The sequence below is a fragment of the Mirounga leonina genome, unplaced genomic scaffold (assembly GCF_011800145.1).
Source record: "Mirounga leonina isolate KUSES-001 unplaced genomic scaffold, KU_Mleo_1.0 Mir_127, whole genome shotgun sequence".
Lineage (NCBI taxonomy): Eukaryota > Metazoa > Chordata > Mammalia > Carnivora > Phocidae > Mirounga > Mirounga leonina.
This window is the reverse complement of record NW_023270316.1, coordinates 27,842,118-27,847,213: the sequence shown is the minus strand read 5'-3', so window position 1 is coordinate 27,847,213 and position 5,096 is coordinate 27,842,118.

Below are 5,096 nucleotides of genomic sequence, written 5' to 3'. Positions count from 1 at the left end.
AGACTTTGAGTTAAAATGATCCTAATGATTTATACCATTGATACTTCCGACCATGTGTGGGTACTGTTTCAAGTGCACTGCTCTGATGGTATCACACTTATACCCTTCACTCTGAAATAAACATTCCCCAAAGCTCTCAAACAGATAGTGCTCAGAGCTTTCCCCTGGGTCCTCTTTTGAATTAAATCAATTAGGAGAAGGCCATATGTTCACCATATGTATGTCAACTTGCCAGGGATTCTTGAAAGGAGAAAGATATTTGAAAAAATCACTGATCACTTGGAAACACACAAACTGAAAAAGGATTAATCAACCAACCAGTTAAATCTCTATTTCTGTCATTCAAAAGTTGATTAAAATTAGACAAGATAACGTACCTCCTGATGATCATTATATATTGTAAATCCAATCTTTTTTTCCCATTCTCATATGCAATTAATTTCTCAGGCAGTATAGAGAATCAATCACTCTTTATCAAGTTTTCTTCACCTGTTCACCTGGAAAAAGTAAAATGACTGCCAGGCCAGAGGTGGTAGACCTTAACGAAACTTTTCAGAGTTCAGTAGTCTACAGACTATAGGCAACAACATTTGATGAATATTTTGGCTGTCCTTCATGAACTGGGGTGGTAGTCCAGTTGGCTGGAACCTGATTATAGTATCATGACATGTTAGAGTTGGGATGTGCAGAGTTGGTCTTTCGGTTGGGCTTTTTAACTGCACAGATGCTGTGATTCCATTTTGAATCCTTTAGGGAGCCCAAACATGGTGTTTGGCACATAGCAAGAGTTCCATACATATTTTAAAAATTGAAACAATAAGGAGACTGAGGGCTAGAGAAGCGAAGGGGCATGAGCAAGGCTATCCAGTTAGTGAACTCCTAAACTTTATGCTTCTACACTATGAACACCATCGAGTATTCTCCACAGGCCCCCACGTCCCCCTATGTTGCCTCCCAGGTTAAGCGCGGGGCTCTCCCCTTGGCATTCATCATCTCTGTCCAGTCCCATCTTCCTTTCTCCTTCACATTACTTAGATGTACTTGTGTGCTAGTCCCTATGTTCTCTCTGGATTTACCCTCATTTCGTTTTTTTTTTGGTTGTTGTTCCTTTGCTCAAGCTGTTCCCTTCATAGTGACAACCTTGTCTATCCATCTCTACTTTTCAGAAATCTTAGCGGCTTCTCAGATTAGGGGCAAATTTAAGTAGAGGTTTCAGGACTGGGACCTAATCTGGTTTAAAAAAAAAAAGTTTGATTACAAATAGCAAATATCCTAGGTGGTTTCCAGAAAGGGGCAGAAGTATGTCCTTGAATGTGTGCAGTGAGTTGTGTATTTAGTCCCCATTACAAGGAGTTGAGGTGCTAAAAAATGTGGGGATAAAGGGTCCGGTTGGACTTAGCTCTGGAAAAAATTTAAACCATACAGAAATTATTTTTAATGCATCCTTATGCTTCCCTTGTCCATTTGGCTCTTCTCTCCTTTTCCATCCCACAAATGCAGTTAAAGTCATCCAAAGTTTTATTGCTATCCCTAAGCCAGCGGGCTTTACAAAGGTAAAAATAGTAATAGTGCCTTCTTGCTTCTTAGTTCTGTCCAATTGTAACAGAACCACAACAGCAAATTCTTACGTGGTGCTTTCTGTGTGTCAAGAACGGTTTCACAACACACAGATACACACACACACACACACATTTAGTTCTCGTAAGCAGTATTTGGGTAAATACTATTATCACCATTTTACAGATGAGGAAACTGAGCCACGGAGAAGGCAGGAAAGTTGTCCAAATTGCCCAGCTAGTAAATGACAGAACCAGGATTTAAATTCATCAGTGTGGCTTCAGTCTGCTTTTAATGGTGACTTCTCTCTCTCCTCCTTTCCTCTGCCCCTGAACTACTGGGGTCTGGTCAGTGGGGGGTAACTACTTAATTACATTTCTACTTGTCTATACTGACTGGAGTCCCTAATTGGATTTCTAAGGATATAAACTATTTTTCTCTCTTTATGTTCTTTCTGGCCTGAATATAGTTCCTTTTATGATAAACTTAGTTTTCAAATAATTAAATCAACAAATATTGAAATTTCACTAACAATAGTCTTCCCACTTTCCTTTTGCATTTTCAGTTTTGTGACTTATTCAGGTTATTGTCTGCACCTTCAGTCTTGAATTTCCCTTCTTTTTCCTGCTCCTTTAAAACTCTTTGTTTGCTAAAAGTCTCTGCAACTCTGCACAGCTCTACCTTTGGGCAACACTTAACCCATGAAATCCAAGTGAAGGTATCTTACTCTTCTCTAGACTGGCCATTATCTTCCTTTTCTGTGTCTCCTTTTGAAGATCCATGATTACTTTTTTACCTAAAATTTGACTCACCAATTTTTAGATAGCATCTCCTAAATGCCTGAGGTTTACCATTTACAACTTGAATGAGACATTTTGTCTCTTGAGTTCGGTACACAGATATGGAAGAACCTTGGGGGAGAGGTACATAAGTTTATTTGCTTGCTGATCTTGGGACAAAACCGTAAGTAGAGAACTATGTACCATATATTTATATTTTGGCAAAGATCCCTGAATTAGAGAGAGATGGGAAAAATACTCACTCACCATGAAAATTCTGGAAGTGCTTATAGTAAACAAGAATGAGGACAATGACAGAAATCTTATGCAAGGAAAATATGACAGTTCAGATAAAAAGCAAGGAACAGCTGTATGAAAGATTTACAGTAAGAAATGTGAAACCATTTTGGGAAGAATTACATATTTTAGGGAGAGAACCACTTAATATTTGAAGAGGACATAGATTCAAAGAAAAAGTAATAAATGGAATGGGAGTATTTCATTGTATCTTATCTCTTGCTATAATAGGAAGTAAACAGACAAAATGAAATTAACCCTTGGCACCCAATGCCCTGGTGGTTTTCTTGGAACCTTGCAGAAAGGATGGACCATATGGTAAGGACTGCCTCTGTGACAACACAGGCTCAGATGAAATTACAAGGATTATAAATCCTCTTGTTTCATCTCATAATTTGATCACCAGCTGGCATTGGGAAGGATAACATTGCACAATTAAGTGTCTATGGGTTTTTTATATCCTCCTCAGTAGCATCCGGATTTGGCCTCCACATTCTGGAAAAGAGAATGTGGCACTACTCCAGGATGATCATTAATCTGCCTCAGTAGGGCAGTCTTCCACACGGGAGCCCATCCATAATGGTCTGTTGTAGTGATCTGTCACACCATATGGGGGGAGACGAAACAAGAGATTGAGCAATAGAGGGACGCACATAACTTGGAATCCTGGCAAAAACGGAAAAGAAGGAAGGAAGCATTACATATCATCTGTCCACATAGCTGAGCAGAGGTCAAGTAGTTAATTACATGCGCATTGTTGGTCTTAGAGTCTGTCCTACAGACATGGAGGGGAAAAAGAACCAGCAGGGATTGTATATCAGTGTTTTTGGAGAAGTACCAAATTAAATATCCTTTCTGTGGTATCTTTCAAGGGCCACTTGAATGTGAGGGAATGGAGTCCCTGGAAGGCCCTGCCATACCATGTATACCATGCTTGTTCATGAGAAGGTCTAGGGGAGATAGGAGATCTAAGCCACAGTGTGTTTCCCACATTTCTACAGTACGAATGGTCAATGAACACTATGTCCTGTTCCAGTCCAGTGTTCACCTACCCTTTGTGCCACCTTATATGGAAGCCATATTGCACTCTTCATAGTAGTTCACACTTGTTCCCTTTCTGGAGCTTGGACCTGCCTGAAAGAGGGAGGGATGGATGGTTGAATGGATACATTGGTTGAATTAGACAAATGCACGAGCAAATAAATGTTCACACACAGCAACACTTTCTGTAACCCGTCAGCTATTTTAACAGAAATACTGGTGGCAGTTAGTGTGTTGATCTCTTGGAAGTAACATTGTAGGATGGCCGAGTAGGGCAAGAGAAGGTGAGGTGGAAGGAGTGGGCAGATAGGAAAATCGTCTGAGGGATAATGTGTGACTTTCTTATTTAGATTAGAACACTCCCTATTCAGTCTGTTTCTGTGATGCTTCAGTTATTTAATACATGGTTTCCCATTGGTTTTAAACATTGAAATATGGCGACCCCCAAGGTATTTTTAACGCAACTTTCAGGGTTCATGGACCAATAGGTGTTAGGAAATGCAAACTGGGGAACTGTGGAGACCAAACAGAATAATCTGTGTCACAGTATTTATTTCTTCCACCTTCTGAAGGTAAGACTGGGCTAATGTCAGCTCAGCTGCAGCAAAGACAGGATTCGGTGGCTGGAAGGAAGAAGGGAAAACAACTTTTTTTTTTTTTTTTTTAACCTATCTTTCATGGGAAGGAGCTCCCTCAGCAGGTGGGATCTCAGGGCTCTGGGAGAGCAATTACATTGTGCAGGCACAGACAACAGGAAGTGAGTGCAAACAGGGCCTCTCCTCAGCGTAAACACACACAGACTTAACCTACGGCTGAACTTCTGCCCTTGAGTGACCACTGCCATTAGGATACAGGTCAAAAGGTTGTAGGGTGACAGAAAATGGAGCCTTATTGAATGAAAGAGAAAATGAAAAATTCTTTTGTTTGCCTCACACTGTGGTTTGTATAGCTACCATGACGTCAGAATGGAGTCCAGAGTGGGAGAAAGAAGTCCCCAATTTATCACAGTCTGAGAAAGGCAGTTGGGGTATTCAGTTCAGGATTGAAAAAAAAAATCATATGGGAGATCTACACAAAATGAAAGCAAAGCACATTTCACCATTCTTAAGGGGGAGTGCAGACTTGATCCGCCTCTGGTGATGGTAAGAAGGTACTAGAGAGCATCAGAACATTTTGCTTTCCATAACGTGCGGGATAGGAGAACTACAAATGCAGTGCTCGGCTGGCTGGCCCACGCTCTTCCCTCCCATTCTCCACAGCAACCCCCCCCCCCCCCCCCCCCCCCACCCTGCTAGGAAAAGCTTCCTGAGGCTAACAGCTGTGTACTCTGGGAGCACATTCAATAACAACATATGAATGAATATATATATATATATAGTCCTCAAAATAGGACCTTTGTGAGGTAGGTTCTATTACTCCCAT